The 23,667-nt window shown below is 36.1% G+C and overlaps 1 protein-coding gene across 1 annotated transcript in view; it reads right to left on the bottom strand.

The window, feature by feature from the left end:
• Window positions 1-23,667, bottom strand: part of IL1RAPL1 (interleukin 1 receptor accessory protein like 1) — a gene marked incomplete at both ends in the record, with an annotated part of 629,614 nt that overhangs the window by 169,437 nt on the left and 436,510 nt on the right. The gene's annotated exons all lie outside the window — the stretch shown is intronic.

The raw sequence follows: 23,667 nt of genomic DNA on the forward strand, positions 1-23,667 counted from the left end.
CATGCTCCTATCTCTAAGCTGCTGCTGTAGTTTTAGATATTTATGGACTTGATAAATACATTTGCTCCATGGAAATTTCTGTTATTTGAAGAAACCAGCCACCTGTTAGAATTTAACACAGCTAGTGAAGCAAAGCTTCATCCAAACTGTACATCAAAATATCACTAATCAGAACATCAAAAAATGGAACTGCCTCAAAATCCTCAAGCTTTATAACAGAAAAATAATACCAAAGTTCTATGTTTACAATGTGCTCTCAGATTCTTCCTTGCAAATTGCAATGATTACAAATAGTCTTAGTTTCTTAGAGGCAGACAGGGCTGTGTGGAATTGTCTACAACTCAGGCAGTTTATTGGCCAGACACTTCTTGGAAGGACAAAAATTCACAGGAATGGTTGCCTTACCTGGCCTTTTTAGAATATATCTTGTTCAACTTTTTTCTCGAAGTAAAACTCACTTTCTGAGGATGAAAACCATTCTGATCATTCCAAAATTTGAGATTAAACCTCTTATGTTTATGAATTTAGGCCATTTTTAGAAAAAAATGAGTGATATGTCCCTGAAAGATATTGCAAATGTAGCACAGGATTAAATAAGGGAGAGAATTCATTGCTATGCTAACGTAAAATATTCTTACACTTTGAAATCAAATAAAGCCAGAGAGATGGAGTTCTTTTCTTGAAGTCCACACTATTTATTTGAATTCACTGTACGGTTCAGAAAGATCTCCCATCTGCTAGCTTGCCTCTAGAAACTAAGAGAATTCTCATTACCATTTATTTTCCAGCTGATTTTCTGAGCCTGGCTTTTTTTTTGTCCTCTTCTCAGTCTGCTATTTCTGGTACAGCCAAATGACCTCAGGGACAAGGCACCTCCATCAGAGGGTCTGATTGACTATATACGCTCAGCCCTCAGGCACTTCTGAGCATAGTGCCCGGCACTTCTGCCTTCTCCTCTTGCCCTCAGAGGTGGCCAGTGCTTGGCTGTGAGATGCATGCATGTGTGCTTACCCCTCTAGCTACTACATCTCAACATTTAACCAAGCATTGTCAAGCATGGTAGTCTTATGCCACTGACAGTGGAGAAGATTTGAAATGAGATTGAAACGATAGGGTTTGGGGGTTTTTTTTAGATTCATGTGTTAAAGCATCCACTTCATGAGAGGGCTCTTGAAATAAAGAGCTGTCACTGGAAACCCATCATTTTGGAAAAGCTGCAGTAGCTGCTGGTGTTTTACAATTGCAGGTAATTATAAGAATGGGAAGGAAAAACTACAGCATTTCAGTTCACAACTGCAGTACCTTGGAAAACGTTGGTGTATGGTTTTGGATTCGGTTTATTTTGGTTTTTTTTTTTCAACAGTGATGTCTGTAAAAGAAATAGTGTGGCAGCATTATAGTAGGCTGCAATAAAATTAATTATGTGCAGCCTGAACCTGCAGCCTTGAAACATTAATGTACACAGTCACTGTCCAGATGAATATTAATGTTGAGTACTGTGAGGTTCCTCAGAGCAATTTTGAGCAGAGCAAAACATAAGTAATGCAGTGCAGAGATGCTGGGTTTTATCTTTACTTCTCCTTACACAGGTACAGTCCAACGCATTCAGATATATCACTAGAGAAAACATTGCCTTTAAAAAAAAACAAATATGTGGCAAGGTCTTTCATACCTGCTTGAGACTTCTAACAACCTTAAATCTCATTTCTCAGCTTCAATCAGATTAGTTTTCATTCACAAGGGCATCATTTAAAATCACCTATGCCATGAATTGCACAGCAGCCATGTAAGAATATTCTGCCTCACTGTGTGAACAAGCCTGGTTGTGCTCTGAATCAAGCAGTTCAAACTGAGGGCAGATGCATATAAGTATAGTACAGATATGTGTGTGAAGCCATCAGCATATGACCATAAATGAGCTGCCTAATTTGACTTTGTTATTACCATGATTGAAGATCAGCTTCTCTCTTCTGAAATGTTCCCATATATCTTGCATCAAGAGTCAAAAATTCTGCCTCTTTCCATTTATGTCTTTTACATTGAACTATGTAATGCATTAAATAGAATATTAGCCCCTCTTGTGAGAAAGTGCAGAAACGTAAAATGGTAATTAATAAAGAGGTCATCATTATGCAGAAGTTTCAATGATGCATATTGAGAAAAGGAGAGGCATTGCTAAAATGAAATCACAGAAGGCTGGAAGAGTATTTCCAAGAAACATCTTAAAATGTTTTAAGTTTGTGAGTCCCCTGTGATTAACAACAGGTGCATCCCTATGACTTCAGAGAAGATTACTCTTTTTTTCTCTGTTAGTTTCCTTGAACACACAGTGATATTTCCTAATGATCTCCAAGGAAAAAGTACAAATAATCAAAATGCTGTCATCACAGATGCTAATGCGGTCTTGAAATACAAAAGAACCAAAGAGTATATGTAGTTAAAACCACTGACTGAAATACCAGCCTAAAATCTTGACAGCATCATTCTCTTTGTGTGGCAGATTTAGGATTTGTATTTTGATCTTACAAAGGGGAAAGGAATGAATAAAGGAAGGCTTTTATCCTAAAAGACTGCTTACAATAAGAACAGGATTCCCTTCCCACCCACCCCCCAAAAAAAGATATCCAATATATTAAAGGATTTATAATATCCTTTTTTCTTTTCTCTCTTGAAAAATTTCCACTGCATTACACCATTGTTTCTGTACCAAACTAATCCCCAAAGCAAGTGAAAGGAATTTAGATGTTTTATATAGGTCTACTAAAAGGATGTCATGCTACAGCCTGGTCTGTCTGCATGGTCTGTTAAATTTGTGCCTCCAATTCCATCTAAGAGACATCAGACCATCTGAAAAAAATCCTCAGAAATTGTGATCAAGGTGGTTGCTGCTGTTGTTGCTACAAAAGAGCCTGAGATACATTAGCTGCGTTTAATTAAAATAAAAGCTCTAGTTAGCAAAATAATGAAACCTCATCTCCAAGAGCACTTCCACCGGAAGATTCTCTAATGTTTCAGCTTAGGGGTGAAGCTCAGAAGTATTAAACTTAGTAGGAATTTTGTTTTGCTGTATTTCTGTTACTGGCTTATATAAGTCCTCTTGGCCAAAAAAGCCAAAGTGCCAGAAGCGGGTGTTCTGCAAAGCCATTTTTACACTCTGGAGGAGGGGGCCCACACCTCTTCCTTGTCACATCTAACAGGACACTCTTAACAAAACATGTCAATGGGATGTGTCATATTGTGCAGTCACTAACTCTTTCTTCTGCCCTTATTGTGACAACAACTAGCAGGCAAAATAAGATATGGACAGAGAAAACCACTACAATCGGCATGCTTAAGTACTTATGCGCTGAGCTCAGGGTTTGAGTTCAGTTTATTCTACATTTTTGCCTACACAGAGTTTTCTTGTCTTTACCACTGTGTGAGAACAGGATTAAGCAAACTCATTTCACCTCAGCTAAACTGCATATGCTGCAGTTTCTGTTATTGTTTCTACTGCAAAAGAAATGAAAAGTTTTGGAAATTGTTTCATAGCTCTTTTTAAGTCTGGAAGCCTCTGCTAATGATTTTTGGGGGGACCAATATGTACCATGACCCTCACTGTAACTACTTGTAGACATATTTAATTGAAGTTTGAGACATTAAGAGTGAATTATTGCTCCTATATCTACGTGTTGGGTTATGCCTTTGTTTAGAAGTGTCTTCACTGAAGTGGTTTATCATACAAATCTTGCATAAGGCTTGTGAAACAAAAAGAAACATAAGCAGTATTCTTAACAACTGTGCTACCTGAATAGATTAAAAATTCATGAAGCAAAACAAAGAGTTATACAAATCATGAAGTTTAGGAAAACAAGTAAGAAGAGCCAGACTCACACTTTTTACATCAAGCAAGAATTCTGCAATACACACTATTAACGTTTATCTCCATATCATCATAGATTCTCTTCTCACATGTCCCCTTAACCTATTATCTTTCTGGTTTTCTCTTGATCAAAATATAGAAAATATTGGGGGCTGGGGGAAGTATCGTAAGTTCTCTGTGACTAGAATGAATACAAGACATCTTAATTCCACAATTCTTTATTATGGGATGACCTCCAGAAAATCTCATATATATTGTCTGATTAATTAGGAGTACCTACATTTTCCTATTCAGCCTCGATTTCATGCTTGCCAGTTGAATTTTAATATTTGCTATTATTTATTTTCCCCAATCTTTTCACAGTCATTAAAATTTTCCCCTGAAATTCATTATTACTTTCCATTTTTGGCCTATTATTTTTCATGCTCAGCCTCAGATTTAGATTTCAAACCCAAGTAGCTGGAGTGTAGTTTCCCTCGTTTAAATGCATTTACTGTAGGACACTGACTTTAGAAACAGATTAGTAATATGTGTGAATCTGTTCCAGCTTTGCTTTTATTATTCTCTCCTATTTTGAGAGTTAGGGAAGATAGTTCTTGGAAATACTCTAGCTCATGACCTTCGAACACAAATTCTAGACACTCTGTGCTTTTTTTTTCATAATTAAATCTTTCTGCTGATAATGCTGACATTTCAGAATAAAATTTCTCAGCCTCTGAGGAGGCGTTGTAAAGGGAATAGGACCCCATGCACCCTGACCACTTCAACTCTTTCAAAGAGCTGACATTTAAAGGCCTTGCAAATAAAGTTTTTACATATTGCATGAAGTATCCTCTTTCAGGATTTGTAGTCAACCTTTTAATTCTGTTGCTCTATTTCAAAATCATTTGATTTAAAAGGCAACCTGCTCTCATTCTCTCTGTTCCAGTTTTGTCATAGACTTGTACACCGTTGTCATTTGTTCTCCAAGAAATTTCAGTGATTTGTCTTCTGAACCTGTCTTTGCTCTGCTAGAAATCTGGACATAGTATCATTTCTTGTGGCCTAAATATTGAGAAAAAGCTGTAATTTCTACTTTCATGTACAGTGGTTCAGTTAAAGTATTTCAGTTTAAGTGCACATTAACTTTTCTTTCCTCTTGTGTAACTATTTTTTTGCTTTTATGTTGAGAAATTTTGGAATGTAAGAAAGCAAATGTGACTCCCATCTTCAAGAAGGCAAGGAGGCTGGCCACTCTTACCTTGACCCTTAGGAAGCTGATGTCATAAATAGAACTGGAAATCATTACCAAACAGAATAAGGACGAAATGACTGGGACTAATCAGCATGGATTAAAGAGGGGAAATTTAGCTTAGCAACCTGATATCCTTCAGTGATAAGAAGACTGGCTTAGTGGACCTCAGGAAAGCAGCCAATGTCAAAAGCAGCAAGGCTTTTAACACTGTCTTGCATAACATCCTTAGTGACAAACTGATGAAATATGGACTAAGTAGATAACAAATGAGATGGTTTGAAAACTAGGTGAACTAGGACTCCGAATGTTGCAACCAGCAGCACTAAGTCCAACTGAAGGCCTGTCACCAGCAGTATACCCCAGGGGTCAGTGCTGGGGCTTAACACTGTTTCATTTAGTCTTCACCTGGATGACAGAATATAAAACTGGGACGAGTGGATGATGAACCAGATGGGTGTGCTGCCACTCAGAGGGATGTTGACAGGCTGCAGGAATGGTCTGACATGAGCCTTATGAAGTTCAACAAGGGGAAATGCCAAGCCCTGTCCCCGGGGAGGCATAACCCCAGGCTCTAGTACAGGCTGAGAACTGACAAGCTGAAAATCAGACTGGCAGAGAAAGACCTTGTAGAGAACATGTTAGACATGAGCCAGCAATGTGCTCTTGCAGTAATGAAAACCAACAGAACCCTGGGCTGCATTAGGCAGAGCACAGCCAGCAGGTTGAAGGAGGTGATCCTTCCTTCCCCTTTACTGAGCTGTGATGAGACACATCTGGAGTGCTGGGCTCTCCAGTGCAAGAGAGATGTAGACATACTGGGATAAGGAGGGTGAAAGGCCACAAGGATTATTAAACAATTGGAGCATTTCATATGAGGAGAGGCTGAGAGAGCTGGGACTGCTCAGCCTAGAAAGAGAAAGCTCAGGAGGATCTTTACCACGTGTAAAAATACTTGATGGGAAGTAAAGGCACAGAACCAGACGCTTCTCAGCAGTGTTAAGGGACAGGACAAGAGGCAAAAGCACAGACTAAACCACAGGAAATTCCTCTGAAACATGAAAAAAAATCTTCACTGTGAAGGTGATCACATGCATGAACAAGTTGCCCAGAGATGTAGTCGAGTCTTCCTCCTTGGAAATATTCAAAACTTAATTGAACATGACCCTAAGCAACCTGTCCTGCTGAGGCAGCTGACCCTGCTCTGAGCAGAGTATTGGACCAAAAAAAAAACCTCCAGTAGATTCTCTTTAATTTTCAGCAAATATTTGCACTTACAGTCAGGTTTAGAAAGTCTGGGGAATTCCCAGGGTGTCCTGAGTAGTTAGTGTTTATGCAGCAGATGGGATGGGGGTGGAGTTGTGGGACATGCCTTGCAAATTGCACTGTACAACTACAGTTTATCATACAGATGTTCTGCCTGGTTCTATACTGTGTGTACAGACCCTTCACTTATAATAGCAGACATCCTGGCACAGGGTACTTCAGGTTTGTCTCATCTGGAATCTTAGCTTCCATAGCTTTTCTATTTTGTAAGATGATAGGAAATCAAGGTCTACCATAGGACATTAAGATCAAAAAAGTAACATGGTCCCTGCAAGGAGAGGGAGGTGAACATGCCTGAGTACAATAATATCTGGCACTTACTGTCCATTTGATATATCAAGCTTTAAATAAAGCTCAGTTATACAAACCCAGTATGGCAGATGTTATATTAGCACATATCATACGGTTACTTGGCAGCAAACAGAGATTAGACATCATAAACATTTGGTCTGCAGAAATGTTACTAGAGTTGGTGGTTACACAAACACAATATAATGCTTGGTGCATAAAAAGGACACCCTAGATGGAAAAAATGTGTATATACTTATATACTAAGATGTCTGTAAAGCAAGCTCCAAAACCAGAAACTCTTATAGAAAGTAACACTCCTATTCATTATTTAAGAAAACAAACCAAAACCTAGAAAACAAACAAACCCAAAAACTACAACACAAACCCCACTGTTTTGATTACAAACATGTTGATTAAAATTCCAGGGAAGTGGTGGCTGCCCCAACCCTGGAATTGTTCAAGGCCAGGTTGGATTGGGCCTTGAGCAGCCTGGTCTAGAGAGAGGTGTCCCTGCCCATTGCAGGGGATTGGAACTTGATGATCTTTAAGGTTCCTTCCAACCTTAACCATTCTATGATTCTATGATTGCCTTAGTTTTCCCAAAAATCGTTACTTCTTCTGAATGTAAGATGGAATTTGGAATTGGAATGTACATATTGTTTACACAGAAAAATAAGGGTTAGTCAGGAATTTTCTAACTCTCAAATTTTCAGTAGAAATGTCTAATTTTCTTGACATTAATATTAAAAAAAAACCAAAACAAACCATAACCCAAGCACAGGATACTGTTTTGTTGTTTTTGGAGTTAAAATAGATGTGTTCATTTTCGATACAACATTTAGAGTAAAGTCTCATTAACATTACTGTTTGTCTGCCTAGGTTTGTTTCTTGGTTCTTGAGGTAGAAGCACTTCATATTTCACAATATTTTTGTTTGAACCAAAGCTGAAATTAAAAGAAACACTACAAACTCAAATTTCAGCTGAGGGACTAGCTATCTATGTTCAAATTTCTTGATCGATCCTGGAGTTTGCATACAAGGCACTATTCAGCATCATACAGAGCTCTACAAGCCCTGTTAGAAAGAAAATATCAGGACACCAGTGAGTCTTGAGTAAAATATGGTGTTTCAGAAGTTCAATGATCTGCACTGGTGAGCGAGGGAAGAGTGCCCTAGCTAGCAAAACTGTTTGCTTTTAGCCTGTGATCTAAGTGCCACTGCATAATACTTCACAATAATGTAGCATTAGCAGTTTAGGTGCCTTAATCCAGTTTTCAAAGATGGTATAGGTACTTAGGAGCCTAAATGTCATGCCAGTACCTAAAAACTCATGACTCAATGTGAATCCCATTTGTTTAATTCCTTTGCTTTAATAAATCACACATGGTACCATAATCCTTGTGTAAACCTGGGAGCAGAAATCTAAATCCCTGGAAAGCAAGTGACTTGACTAAAAAGCTTTCTTTGGCTGAAAACCCAATTTTCCAGCAAATTAGACTCTTTCCCAGTGGATAAGAAATCTGTAATGTATAGTCTGCATAGAAAGTATCAGCATAACTCATTTTGAGTACAAATGCTCTTTGCTTTTGGTTCATATGACTGAGTTTCTGTGTATGTTCATAGAAGTGCATAACCTGCCATGCTGCAGAAATGAGAAAAAATAGTTGTCACTTCAGCCACAAGATAATAAAACCCAACCTGTTTAGAACCTAAAAATGTAGAGCTGTAGCAACCTCATAACAATTTAAGTTGGTTTTACTGGGAAATAGAGTAAGAAAAAGATTGAATCAGAAATATTGCAGCTTTTACAGATGCCAAATAAAATTAGAGAGACAATAGAGAAAGTTTGTTATTATGAGAAAATCCTCATTCTTATATTGATTGGGAGATTGTTCCTTGGAAATATTTCATCCTTGTGGCTTCTGTGTTCAGTCTTGATAGCGAGGAACAAGTTTTCATCCCACAAACAGCTATGGGAAGCAGCTATTAAATTACATGGCTCCAGCTCTTTTAAGCAGAGAAAGAGGGCAAGCAAAAGTTATTATCTGTCAGTGGCAGCCATAACTTTGCTATTTAGTGCACTGGCCAGAATAGCTCTGCCCAAAAAAGAGCAGTCTGGCACCTCAGTTTAATACACTTAAGTTCTCAATAATCAGCCAGGCTCTGTGTTACTCCTAATATTTAGGCAGTAAACATGAGGACATAGCCCCTCCCCAGACAGGACAGCAAGCTACTTGAGTCAGAGGACTCCATGATACTTTCTGCTCCTACATTACATTCCAAGACAAAGTAAAATAAACCCCAAAAGGAGCAACACAGACAGCAAAATCAAAAAGACTACCTTAAACACTTTTTCTTATGCTTTAATGAAAACAAGCATACACTAATTTAACCATGGTTTTATGGATGGTTTATGCTCATAGTGTTTATATGAGTAACTTCCATATATTAACAAGGGTGAGAGGCAATGAACAAGGATTTTAGAGGTCTATTTTTCAAGTACTAAAATAATACAGACAGACACCTAGGTGGGTTTTCAAAGTCTCTGGATATCACATTCCCACTGTAATCCACGGGGATGGGATATTTAGGAAAACTATGTATTCTGTATCATGCACAAAGGGTCAGAATACCTGCCGAAAGCACAAAGACTGTTCTAATATTTTCTCTCTGACTCAGTTATAAATCAGTTATGTATAGTTACAATATTTGTTGTTTTCTTCCACATAACTTCTCCCATAGACGATCCAGAAATTATCACCTCCCTCAGAAGTTTAATTTACCTGTAACACTTGTTGGTGGCACATACCTCCTATATTGTGTCATACTACCACACAGCTAAGATGGCACAGGTTTATTTATTATTACAAGTGGGTTTAACTTGGACTTGAAAAGCTGTCACAGGCCCTTCTCATGACTGATTCATAATACATAGCCCTAGGAAGAAAGGATGAAAGTATCGGATCAGTAGACAAAGTAAATACTAGCAGTATTTTCCAAATTAACGGAAAACCAAAAAAGGTAATTCCTATTACATTTTTTTTAGCAGTTTGAGAAACACCATGCTTGTGGTGTTACTTTCTGCTTCCTTTCCCTCTGCTCAGCTTCCCTATTTGTCTAATAGAAACCCAGTAAAAGCCTCATTACCATTGTTTAGAGCTGATCGCTAGGGAACACACCGTAAAAAGCAATGTAACAAGGAATGGTACCTCAGCTAGGGTGGTGGAAAGCTTAATAGACTATACTGCACTACCTTAAATTAGTCATCGAGTGGACTAATCACAAATGGTAAATGCAAAGAGTGCTGCAGTGGAGGCTTAAAAGAAAGTAAAGCAGCCCTCTAGAAAAAGGAAAACTGAGAGTAATTTCCATGTTAGGGTTATGTATCATTTTCGAGCGTATGCAGTGACAGAGAGGAAGAAAATAAGAAATGAAAGGAAGTCACTCCCAAATTCACTTTGTGTGAGGTAGACTGGAGGAAAGCAAGACACCATCACACATTTCTACTGAAATTAGCTGCTTTGGGTATACATGCAAATCTTCAAATTCTTGCAGTTTTTTCCCTATCATTACTTTGCTACATATTTTGATAGAACCAAATTTATCAAACTTTTGCAGATTCCCAAATCACGTCCATATGTATGTATTTATTCTCCACGTGTATTTCACACCATTTATCAATATGCTACAAGTGAAGCATTGTTCAACCAAAACTCACTTCAGATAAATTTGAAATGAATATATTTCATTTGTGACAGCAACAGGAAAACAAGTAAAGAAACAGATAATAAAAATGGTATGAAGCCAGATATATTATTCTGTGTTTCAGTTCTGGGAGTACAACTAGCTTTAAAGTACAAGGTGGATTCAAGCTATCAGAAATCAATAAGCAAGAAATTGGAAAAATTTATGGTGTGGAAGAAACCTGGAGCCATGCCATAGTAATTTTCCTGGGGAAAATGGCATGCTAGGAAGTCACAGCAAGTGTGCATCCCTTGATGTATGCACTTCTTTTCTGGTCCCCCCTCCTTCTTCTAAATGGGAAGGTGAGAAAGGATGATATGTAGCTTCAATACACACTTCAAACCAAACCCAACCATATACACTAGAGAACAAGAAATGCAGTTCAAGGAAAAGTAAACCCCCCCCCAAAAAAAAACAAACAAACAAACAAATCATGCTAGAAAATTATAATGTGCAACACTGGACTGCTTTCAAAAAACACATTTAAGAAACATATTGTAAGGATATTGTAAGCTGGCTGCAATAAGTCTTTTTAAATGGAAAGTGACACTGAAAGATTTTTGGTACCTTTTTCGTATATTAATCAGAATACCTCACCAAAACATGGATATTTCAAATAAGGTTTCAAAGAAGATTGTGTGAAATATCGGAAGCACAGAATTGCTGATGTTGGAAAGGACCTAAACCTGGAGGTAATCTAGTTGAAAACCCCTGCTAAAAGCAGGGTAAATCAACCAACTCATGTTCAAAGGCCCTTAAAGAAATAATCTTCATTGTATTAATACATTTTTATCTTCCAAATAATCCTGATGTATTTTTTGTAATAAAGATATCTTGGAAGAAGAAGGGAGGCTGTTTCATTACCATCCACCTCTGCATTACCTTCACTAGAACACCCTCAGCCTGGAGTTAGGAGAATTCACACAATAATGAGATTTACAAACTTTTCTAAAATAAGTTTTTTTACTGCTAAACTTTGTACAAAGAAAATAGGAGCCAATTTCTCTGCCAAGTGTTGTCATTTTTTGAGAAAAAGAAACAGACTAACTAAAAGCTGCTTGTAAGTGATAGCCAAGTTATTAATAGCTGAACATTGGCAGCAGACTTTGGAACATCTAAAATATGTTTTTAATCTCAAGATTACTTCATACAATAGACTTCCTTAATTTTGTGAATAAACATGAGGAAAAGGTACTTGGAAGTTAAGAACAATCAGTTGTTCTGAGATCATTTGCACGCATGTTACTATTTTTATTATTGCAAATGTATCTTAAGATGCACTTACTAAAATGGATTTACCTCATTAATAGGCATTTCCACTTTTGTACTCTTCTGTATAAACAGTTGTCCTCCCAGTCTGCAGATACATTTTAACTTCTCCACTCCCCATCCTCAAATTTTTTTAAGTAGCTATAATGTGCATGTTTCTGGAGTTTTGGAAATACACAAATGGATGAAGACAGGAGTTGAACACAGAAAAGATACACAGATGTCTATGTGCTAATTGTAAAATAAATAATAAACTGATACAATAAATATAAGACGGTCAAGTAGGGTTAACAACTACAATACCATATATCTGTAACCCTAGGATGGTTAACTGTTGGAACAATTAGGAGACAAATCCTACTGACCTCAAATGAAAGTAAGCAATCCAAAGAAATTAAATAGCCTGTCTAATACCTTCTTTCTATTAGCAGAATAAAACCAGTTGTTTTGGAGAAGTGAAAATTAAAATGTGAAAAATTTCCATCATCCTTTTATCTGCAGAGAATTGTTTGCTTATAGAAGTATTAAGCTACTCTGTCAAAACGTAACTACTTAAATATATTGACTTTTCTTAAAGGTTGTCCTGCTGCTCAGCACTTTTGTCTGTATTTTATATTCAACCTTATAAATATTCATAGCACTCCACACTGAACTCCTCAGCAGAAATAATTTCCACACATTTTTACAGTGGATCTGGATGGAGGACCCACAGCCCAACCTGTGGCTCTTTGGACAGACCTCAAGGACTTTGCACTAAAATTATGAAAAGTGCTTACAACTTCCCTACTTATTTACAGACACCGAGCTCTGCCTCTGGGCCAGTTGGTTCAGTCTGAGACCATTCTCACAATGTGTCAGCTTGTGCAAGCCCAGCAGTCTGGTCTTCTTCTGTATTGTCTGTAGGTAGTGGATCTTGTCAGCACAGAGCTCCGCTCAAGTAAGTTGGTATTTTCACTAGGAATGGAAGTCCAAGGTCCCAGAATGAAGCAAAAAGAGATACAGATGCACACTCAAAACTTATTTTCCTACCTATACTGCAGGGGCGGCTGTTGAGAGGATGGATAGAGGAAGAGAAAAAAACTTAAAACCAGACAGCATTAGAAATGACTTAAAGCCAGAGGAAAAAACTTAAGACATCAGAAGTGATTGCCAGAATTTAGCCTTATTTATTTTTTTTTTCTGTTAGGCATCATTGGCTAAGGCATTCTGAAAAAAACCCTACAAAATAAATGAAAAACAAATGATTACTTGAAATTTGGAGTGAAGAAGGATCATCAAGAGATCCATGTTTCCAAAACCTGTGGAAAATTGTGGGTGCAAAACTTAAAAACATAAAAATAAATTCCAAGATTGGACTCAGTGGAAATATAGGAAATACTTCATAGGTCTTATCTGCAAATTTCTGGATCTTTTTATTCACACAATTAACATGATTAAGTACAGTTTCCCCATCTGATTTAATTAGCTGTAATCATACTGAACTATTGTAAGTTGGACATCAAAGATGTATGACACATCTTTTCAAATACATGTACAATTATTGTGAAAATGAGTGTAATAGTACCATTCACCAGCCCAAGGCAATTACAATTATGAGAAGTGCTTGTTTGGTAAAAGGTCACAATCTGATGTCTTGCATTTGCCTGAAATAGTCTCATCACTGCACAAGCTCGAACAATGAAAGCATATTTTTAACAACGATGATTTAGTAATTTAACTTTAGAACTGATTCCACATGCTTCTGAATATTTGAACAGTGAAAATTTAAAATATTTTATCTTGAAAGAAACGATGGGCTAAACTTTTAAACTGGTTTTTATTTTTGTCCTCAATTAGTTTATACCTTTACTTGTAGGCATATTGCTGAATAAAGTATGCCAGTTTTATGAAACGGCAGTGCTATGACTGTGATAATTCCTTAACGCTCTGTGAATTGCTAAGAACTTTTTTAATGACCCTTTCAAAATTGCATTAATCTTTCTCCCCACTATCTCCTGATTAATTCACTTGTATTTTGCTGGAGGCTGCTCACACAGAGCCGTTGCTTTCAGCTGAAAAGGCTGGGGAGGCTGCTTTCGGTACAGTTCACATCACATCACATCAATCAAGTACCAGCACTCTTCCTCCATCCAGCCACTGTGTATTAGTGACCTGGATCCTGAAGCCAGGATTCTTTGCCAGAAACCAGTTTTCTAGCCTGCATTGTAACACACTACAGCTGTAGAGGATGTAACATAATTAGTCACTTTAGCATTTGCTGCCAGCGAGTTGTCAAACAGCGTTTGGGGAGAGGAGAATGGGAATAGTATAGGAAATGAGAGAAATCTTAAAGCAGATTATTTTGAAGATAATTATTTCTTAAGCAGCATGTGCCTTAAGAAGGACATTGGATGAGAATGGAAACTGAGCTGTCTCCTGTTTGAAAAACGTGCAGAAATTGACAAGGTATAAAGTTCCCAGAACATATAATGAGTTAAGCATTATAGGTATAAAGTTCCCAGAACATATAATGAATTAAGCATTATAACCTACTAAACACATTCAATATGCAAAGTCTGTCTGTGGGAGAAAAATGCATAAATAAATAAAAAAGATAAAAATCTATCAAATCGATGAAGCTTCTCTACTAGAGTAAATAATGGTTATTTGTAATAGGTTTAGCCTACTCTACAGAGTTCTTAGGAGGTGGTTTCATTGCTTGCCCTTTTCCCCTTTTGATATATGAATAAAAAGCCAAACAGTATGCATAATTTAAAGACGTCATTACAAGCTGTTAGCAAACAGTGATGTGATATAGGTGAAGGCTGAAAAAGTGCAATTTCTTTCTTGTTTGCTACACACACAGGTGAAATATAACAGAGTGCTGTCTTTAAATAAGGCACAGTATACTGAGGCATAGTACAGATATTTGGAATGACAAAGTATATTAACTGTATAAATAAGCAGAAGATAAGAAAGAGAATACAATTAGAAAATTTGCCAACTAAGCAAAAGAAAGGAATCTCCAGCTTGCTGAATTCAAAATCTGAATAACCTGAATAACCTGTCACACAGGTGACCTGTGTGACCATTTTAAGGATGTTGTTTCATCTGTTTCACTCCTCCTTCATCTTTCTTTCCAGACACGTAACAAGTATATTGAACGCCACCTGCATCCTTATGAAGTCTTGTATCCTTTCGAACTTCTATTTGATGAAAAGCCATGCATTTCATTTTCCTTTGGAAAAACAGTTCATTACTGTCTGAAACACCTTTGTAGTCTTAAAATCGAAATTTATTCAATTTTCACACAAAGGAAGAGGCTTTTTTAGAAATAAAATCAAACTAGGGATTTTGTTTACACCTATATTTTCTGAAATAGAAGCAAACTGTAGAGTATTTGACATCATACTAATACCTAACTTTCTCTTCAATCGAAATGTTTATTGATTCACAGTCAGACATATTGTAACTAATAATATCCTACTTCCCTCTGTACTTTCCTATAAGTAAAAGTAAAATCAAGTATTTAATCTTCTTATAAAAATAATTGGCAATTACATTTGAATGCTTTATTACCTCCACAAAAAGAACCCACCCTTTTGCTCAGCATATATTCTTCTGCTTAAGAATTTATTCTCTGTTTTCTCTAAAAAATAGACTCAGTTCACGCATTATTTACAAAGCTGTTTTGTATTTTGAAATTATTTATCTTGTTTAAACACCCTGGGATAAACAGTGAGGAGTGTCAATGAACTTCTTATTCATAAATATATATGTCAAATATTATAAGGCTACATAAACTAGAGGAATTTGTGAGCAACATGGGAACATCAGACAAAGTTACCTCAAACAAGTTAGTTATTCAGTTTCTTTATATGATATCCAAACATCTGGTCTTTTGTGGATTTGCTGGTAGTGGAACTGGTCAAAACTATTTCTTAGAATTAAAGCAGTTGTCTATATATGCAACTTTTCCTTAGTCATATTTACTTTCTGAGCCCAATGTTCATGCACCTTAAGCTTACATGTTTGTTTACGAATTTAAGTTAAGCAGCAGCTGAAGATGAGGTTCTCTCATCTTCATCAGGTAATTAATCTCAGCACAAATTAATCCTCTCCACACAAGTTTTTGATACAAAAAACGTTACCAGATTGGCCTCTCTTTCTAAGTAGCCAGGTTACAATCTTGAATGTAAGGTTGCCCTTCTTTTGCTCAGAGAAGAAACACAAAATTGTCTTTTCTTCTGAGGAAAAAAAAAAAAGCAAAAATGTCCTGACTAATAATGTTGTTTCTAACATTGAAATGTCAAAGCTTATCAGAGTGCTGCTTATCACTATCAAAACTTTGAACTTATTTTCATAGGTATAGCAGACAGAAATGTCAAATGTAAATGTAAAAGTAAGTCAAAGCAAGTAAGCAACAGAAAGCAAACAAGGGAGGATAAAATCCTAATGCATTTCCTGTTCCACACAATATCCAAGTTCCATATCAGTGTTGAAATTCATAGCAATGACAGTGCTGGAAAATATCATCAGCACATGCACAATATGTGCTTTTGGTGCACACGACAAACTTACTTCAAAAGCTGTAAATGCTTCTCTCTGCTTAGTAACAAACACGTGGTTATATAATGGAAAGGACTCATGAATCTTTAACATAGACAAATACCCTTACTTGCCATGCAGTGAGGGTTTTGGAGGGTTGTGGTTTTAGTACCAAATTTATTTTACTGATAGATAATCCAGAGACCAACATATATTTCAAACCCAAATCTAGATTATAGGTGCTCCGTTGACGGAATGTAAACCCACTTTTTCTTTGAGGAGACATTGATTTAGGGGACAGCATGAAGAAGACTTCAGTAAAAAACAAAACCAAACCAACACTTTTAGTACTACTGCTGGAAGCACCTTTCCCTGGAGTGGTGTGGAAGCAAAGATCAGAAATTGTAGTAAGTGGATATGTGGGTAAACACACCAGCTACTAACTTGGACATTTTAAGGGACGGATGTCATGAATGTGTCACTGGCAGGTTCTGGAAGATGATTAAATATGAATTTTAAAACTAACATGGCTTTCTATCATCAGAGAGACATTTATGAATACACTCACTACAAGGCATTCAAAGTAACTGTCCATCACAAGGGCAAACAGGAACCTCTGAAGATTTGTTCCACTGCACAGTATCTATAAATGTGCATATATATATATATGCATATATATTCAACAACATGTTTGCAAAGGAAGTTCACTGCAACTCAATCCACTTTCTGAAAAAACAGGGATCAGAGAGATTTCTGAGCACTGGAACTGCTCTGGATCAAGAGATACTCCAAAAGTCTAACCTTGTGAAAGACAAAAAGCTCATTTTAAAAATATGATTTATTTTCCCCAAATAAGACTATAGAAATAACATTGGAATACCTGGCACAAGTCTCCTTCAACACACAATTTTCCTCTGTGCATCACCACCCCTTGAAATAAACATGCTTCTAAAGCGTAAGAATACTTTTGGAAGAAGAAGAAGAACACTCAATCTCTTGCAAGTCTGAAATAACGTATGATATGAATCAGAATAGAGCAACAAAAGCAGTCACGCCTCTAACAGCCTGATATCATAAATTCTGAAAGTATTATTTGCTCCAATTCATCACAACGAATTTCTCCAGGAAACGGAAAAAAAGCCATTCGAATATTAAACATGCTACTATTTCACTGAACAGCCTCAACTAAAACCTCTATTCTGTGATTCTAGAACGATATCTCAGTTGCCAAATGCCCCCCGGTGTCCCCAGTTGCAGCTTAACTGATTCTAAGCTGACGAAACTCAGTTTTCTTCTATACTGCCTAAAGTACAGCTAAATGTTAATGAGACTGTCAGCAGTTGATACACGTGACAGGAACAACTTAGGGATTTAAATCTGGGGAATTATTTGTAACTGAGAACTATAAACTCACAGATGCACCTTGCTCCCTTCCAGAGCCAAGAGAGTAAGTCTCTATAGCAGCAAACTCTTAACACGGTTCACTCCCCCCATATGACCACCGATAGCCCTGTATAAACAAGAATTAAATATACTCGGGGCTAAGGAAGCTTGCTCCAAGTTTTATGGGCTTATAATATTCAAAAACGCACAAGGTGCAATGGATGTCTGGTGGCAGGAGCTGCACCTGTGGCCTGAATCCCAGAGGCCTTTCTGCCCTGGGACCGCAAGCTCTACGTGTGCATGTTAAAGCCAGCCACCTTTCCAGCTCTGAGCAGCTCTGCCTAAAGACAATGGCCCCACAGACCTCAACTGTCCTGTGTATCAGGTTGAATTGTCAGTTCCTGTCTTAGGCAGAAGACTCATCTTTTTTCTAATCACAGTCACACTGTATTAAACCTTTTAAATGTTAAACAGATGAGTTCAAGTAGTTTTAACCTGATGAGACATTCTTCAGATCATGATGTCCTCATCAAAAGCAAATGACAGCATTATGTTGTCATTCATTCATCAACACGTTGGGATGGAGACAATAGCAAATGTCTTCAATAAAAATTTCTTGATTGCTTTCAAATTTGTTGCTACATACTGCACACAGATCACATTTATTTAATCGGCTAATTAGGTGCAAGGAACCTTTGATGTTTGCTAGAGATTATAAATTATTAAGAATACATTTGTTACTGAAATCTGTCTTTAATACAGCTCTTTGGAATGATTCAGAATATCTAAAAGAAGAGTGTGATGTTTTTATCAAGTTTACCATGGAGACTGAATTTCCACAGTTGTAACACTACTATGTCCTATATTAAAGCCCGCCTGGTAACCATTGCCATGGCAACCAAAAAGCTTCAGAGAGCTTCTAAGAGTATTCAGATGAGAATTTAATAATAACAATTTTATACTTTTGGTTTTTTTCCAAAAAAGTCAAACAGATCTAAGCAAACAGTTGATTTATATATGTGTAGGTATTTATAAATATAATAAAATATTAAGCTGTCTTGCAAAATTAATTGCATATATGTGCTTTTTGCTAAGCTAGGTAGATAGGTAAATTCTTCTTTGCAAGAAATTTAGATTTTGCAATAAACTTTACCAAATTAATTAATTTGTTTAGTCCAATAGGAAGCTACTTACAATGAGCTCAAAGTTATCTTGCACCATTGGTTACAGGGAGTTAATAATACGTACACCATACAATGATATTCGGCTTAAATGTTTGTACTGTTTTTCAGTATGATGTCAGGAGACTGTTGTGGGGTGGGTTTTTTTTAATCCTATCAAAAATTATTTTGACATGCAGTATGAAAGTAAAAGGGATAAATTTGTATGTGCCTGCTGCAAACACTTCGTTGCTTAAGAAGTGTGACTCCAGTTGGGAAGAAGGAAACTTCCAATAATGTGACGTAAAGTTGGATAGATCTATAAATCATGAAATACATTACTTAACATTTTCTGCTGGACCTCTTTCAGACTCTCAGCTACAACAAATAAAGGAATAGACTGGTTCCAGCCTCTATTTAACTTCAGAAAATGTGTAAGCCACAGCTGTATTTTCAAAAATTATGTTTACTTCCATGAGTGGTTCTAATGTGTATTCTAGACTTCAAAAAGCTAATTTTCTTTTTAAAGATCAACAAAATATCATAGGTGTCTAATATATAAACCCAAGTATTTTCATTAAAACCAACCTTGTTATCTATCATGCTTAGAGCTGTAATAATACAACTCCTGTAAAGCATGTGTAATACATTGCATGCCTTATATTTATTTCCCATACAACATTCTTTATTACTACTATATGTTCCTAAATGTATTATAATCAGTTTCAGAACTGCAAGCATCAAGGCATAATTATTTATATTAAAGCTCAAATGAGTACACTAAAAATATCAGTGTCATACCTCAGTTACAGATTATCTTATCGAGTACCCATAAAATGTATTATTATGCATAGGTAAACAAAAGGAATGAAGTTGCCCTAGAATCATCAACCAATGTTCAAAATGCCTGAATAGAATTTCAAAAATAGTTCCTCTCATATTTTCAGTTTTTCCTTTTTCCACTTCTTATTCCAGTCTAATGAGAAGGGAAGGTAAAATTTTTATTCAAGGATTTCCACAGCCATCGTGCAAAAGTGATGGTTTAGAATAACATCCAATAAATATTTAATATTTTACGTGTGCACAGCATCAGAAAGATATCTGAACTCAGTGAAAAGAACCCTAGCAATAATTCCTAAGTATGCAAGAGACAACTCTTAGCATGCAGATGAAGACAGACACTTTACTTTCTTTATAATAAAGTCAACACTGTCAGTCAACAGTGTTAAAAGAAGATACACGGAAGAATCATTTAACTGCTCTGTGCCTGTTCAAGTTCTTCATATAGGTTAAAAATGAGAGCTCTTTCAATGACGTGGTTTTGATGACTTTGTAGATAAACAGTTGAACACTTCTGCTCTAAAATTATATGGTAAAAAGCACACTGAAACACTGAAGTATTACAAAATTATGATTCATTTAAAGAGTAATAAGCTGAAATCACACCATCATGAATGACAGCCACAACTAGAGTTTTCCACTATTTTGCTCATAAAAAGCCTATCACTGTGTAACATTAGGAGTCTAATATAAATGTACTCCTTACATATTCATTAACCATCATATATATGCAAGTGGAAATGAGAAGCATTTAAAAATATGACCATCTATCTTCTTCTATTAGAATTCCCAGAGATTTCCCTCAAAAGTATACATGGAGGATTAACTGTTTCTTGGCTTTGTGACCCTCCAGCAGAAATCTCCCAGCTACCAAACCATGATTGCCAATGAAACCAGAATGGTTTCCCAGGGGCTATCTTCACATTGGACAAGACATACCAAACATTTTTTCTCTAAACTTGTCCCCTCCATCTATTTTGTGTATATCTTACTGTGCAAAAAGACGCAGTGCTTAATATGGACACTCAACCACCATGTCAATGGTTGGGGCGTATTTTTATGTGTCTGAACACCTGAATTAGCTGCTCAAATCAGCTATGGCCTGACAGAAGTGTCAGCATAAAGGTGGTAAAGTGTCTTCTCTGCTGAACAGAAAGGAAACACAGTCCTTAAGATTCATTCTTTCTCAGGTAATTCAAAAAATAGGCCCACAGACAGGCTAACTCACAAAGGCAGGCAAAATAAAGATGAGAGAAAGCAGAAGCAAATAGAAACCCACCCTTATTTTTATTTTTATTTTTAATTCGGGGAGATCAAATTAAAAATAAAAATAATTGTTTGCGAATCAAACAAACAAACAAGAAAGGTTTTTCCCCAAAATGGCTGGAATCCAGTAGGTTATTAAAAGCTGTATTTTAAAAGCAATAGGATTTACCACAGTATTTGTTCTTAACTTAATATATGTTTATCTCATGCCAAAAAGCAAAACATCCCTGAGTGGTTCAACACATTCCCATTACATTTGTGTAATGTTGCTCTTTATAAGTACTCTGCTAATTAGATAATAATTCTGAAGTGTTTTAAAGTGATACGAAAGAGCCAATTACCAGTATAGTTATATTATTATATTATGAATCACTTAAAATACACACATATATAAATCTTTCTTTGTTTAAAATTATCTAGTGTTTCAACTTTCAAGTTCTGATTTGCGATAAGAGAATGACAGAAGCCCCTCTAAAAACCAAAGAACCCAATTCTGTTCTGACAACAAACCTAATGATGCTCTTCTCAATGTATTTGCTTAACCAGTTTGTTGTAATAGACATATCTGAAAGGGAATGATATCTTCCTCTTCCATGTTCTCCATTAGGCTGAAATCCCTACTATATTTGAAATTTTGTGCGATAACAGTGCTTGTGCTAAAGGGAAAGATACATAGTTAGATCTAGTCCAATAGTAACATATATTTAATAACTAATGCCATGTCTAACAAAGGGATTATAGACAATAGTTAAAAAGAGGGCATTCTAGTTCTCAGTGCTGTCCTGCTGGAAGCAGATTTCTCACTTGTACGTCCAGTCATCATGAGTTATTAATTACTCTTCACAATAATTCCCTGAAAAATTAACTTTGACACACTGATATCTTTGATCTTGGCAAAAAATATCACTGCTATTGGACTCTTGAAAGAGAAGAACCATTTTATTGCAATGCTACTGCCAGGTTTGCCAAATCTAGACAAGAGTACATTACTACATGTGACTGCACAATGTCCAAACATTTACTAGCATGCAAGCTCGTTTTCAACCCAAAGAATACAGTAACTTTTGTGACTCTAATCACTTACACCAAACAGTATAGTCAATAAATTCCTTGCCACCATGGCATCAACTCTCTGTCTACAGACCCGGATATATAAATCCCATAAATTCCCCGGAAAACCAAGTTACATCAAATGTTATTATCAGTATGAAATCAAATAACATATTGTTTTTAATTGGCACTTATTCTAATTTTAGTTCTAGATGAAACAAATGTCAAAATTTATTTTTCCTCTATGTCTTTTCAATTTTCATTCTTTTTTACAATCTAGTTTTATTCATTAGCATTGTCCAGCAGCATTCAAATGAACATTAACAGTAGAAACATCATTCCTGTGTTTAGATTTTCATAAAAGTTATCAGTCCACATTTCCTGCTGCTTGGAAGAAGCATCCTGCTTTTGAAAAGCATAAAGAATTGAAAAGTACTGGTGATAGCCATAATCATGGCAATCGATACTTTCAATTGTACAACTCATTAAGGAACCTTTCTAGTATGGTCTCAGTGTTGGTGACCACACAGTGTTGCTAGCATATCATCTGCCGCCTTCTGAATCCCCTACAGCAGATTTTCTGTGTCTTGACTACTGAGCTGATTAAACTTCTTTCTACTAGACTATCCATCACGTGTAATAACCAACTGGTTCAAAAAGTAGAAAAATGCTGTTTTTCCTATTATTTGAGCCAGTTTGATCTTAATCCCTTAAATTTTTCACTACATGAACAGTTCATTATTCACCTCCCAGATAAAATTAAATCTGTAAACACCACACCACCTTCTTTATATATTTTTACAGTTTCAAGACATAACTAAATCCAAATCAGAAGTAAGAATCCCAGACAGTTACAAAAGCTATGAAGAGAAATTTTCAAACATTGATTTTTTACATCTAAATGAAATATGTATTATATTTAAACAAACCTTTAATGCTGGATTGCAATTTGTACTGAAGAAGGGCATCTAACAATAATATTGGCTATTCCGACAGATGTTACACGTGAAGATGTTTTATTAGAGAATATGTATGCAATTTCCTGTTTCCTACTCACATGGCCAAATCACTCCCACCTAACAAGAATCTTTTCCAAATTAAGTAGAGAAGACACATTTAAAACATAGTACATGTGTAGATGGAATGAACCAAATAACCCACTTCTGTGCTTGGTTTTTATTTTCAAGTTCTCAGTGACCAGTAAATGTGCAATATAAATAAAATCATCATGCAGCTGCGGTTTACTTTGAAGAATTAGAAATACATGCAATTACATGCTTTTGCTTAATAAAATGATATTTTTGCACTAACAGAATAACATTTGCTGTAGTTTCTAGTTTTAGTTGAACTAAAACTTGACGTTTCATTCAGATATCATTATAAGTGATTTGGCACAATAAGATATGAGCTGAAACTAATCATTTGTAGGTCAAAGGTAAAGACTTTTACACAGCTGCATTGCTGGATTTTCTTTGTTAAAAAAATGACTGAAAGTTATATATCGAATTTCCTAGGACAGATTTGTATTTTGTTTCGTACAGTTCACAGTGACAGAAGCTTGTGTCATGAACCACATAGTCTGTTTGTTAAAAGCCTATATCACTTATCAGTTGATGTCTCCTAGATGTAAATGTCTCCCATGTCAAATACTCAATAAAACAGACGGAGTATTTTAATCCTGTTGAAGTTTCGTAGAAAATAAATAGCAATTTCTGAAT

This window comes from Gallinula chloropus (assembly GCF_964237585.1).
Source record: "Gallinula chloropus genome assembly, chromosome: 1".
Lineage (NCBI taxonomy): Eukaryota > Metazoa > Chordata > Aves > Gruiformes > Rallidae > Gallinula > Gallinula chloropus.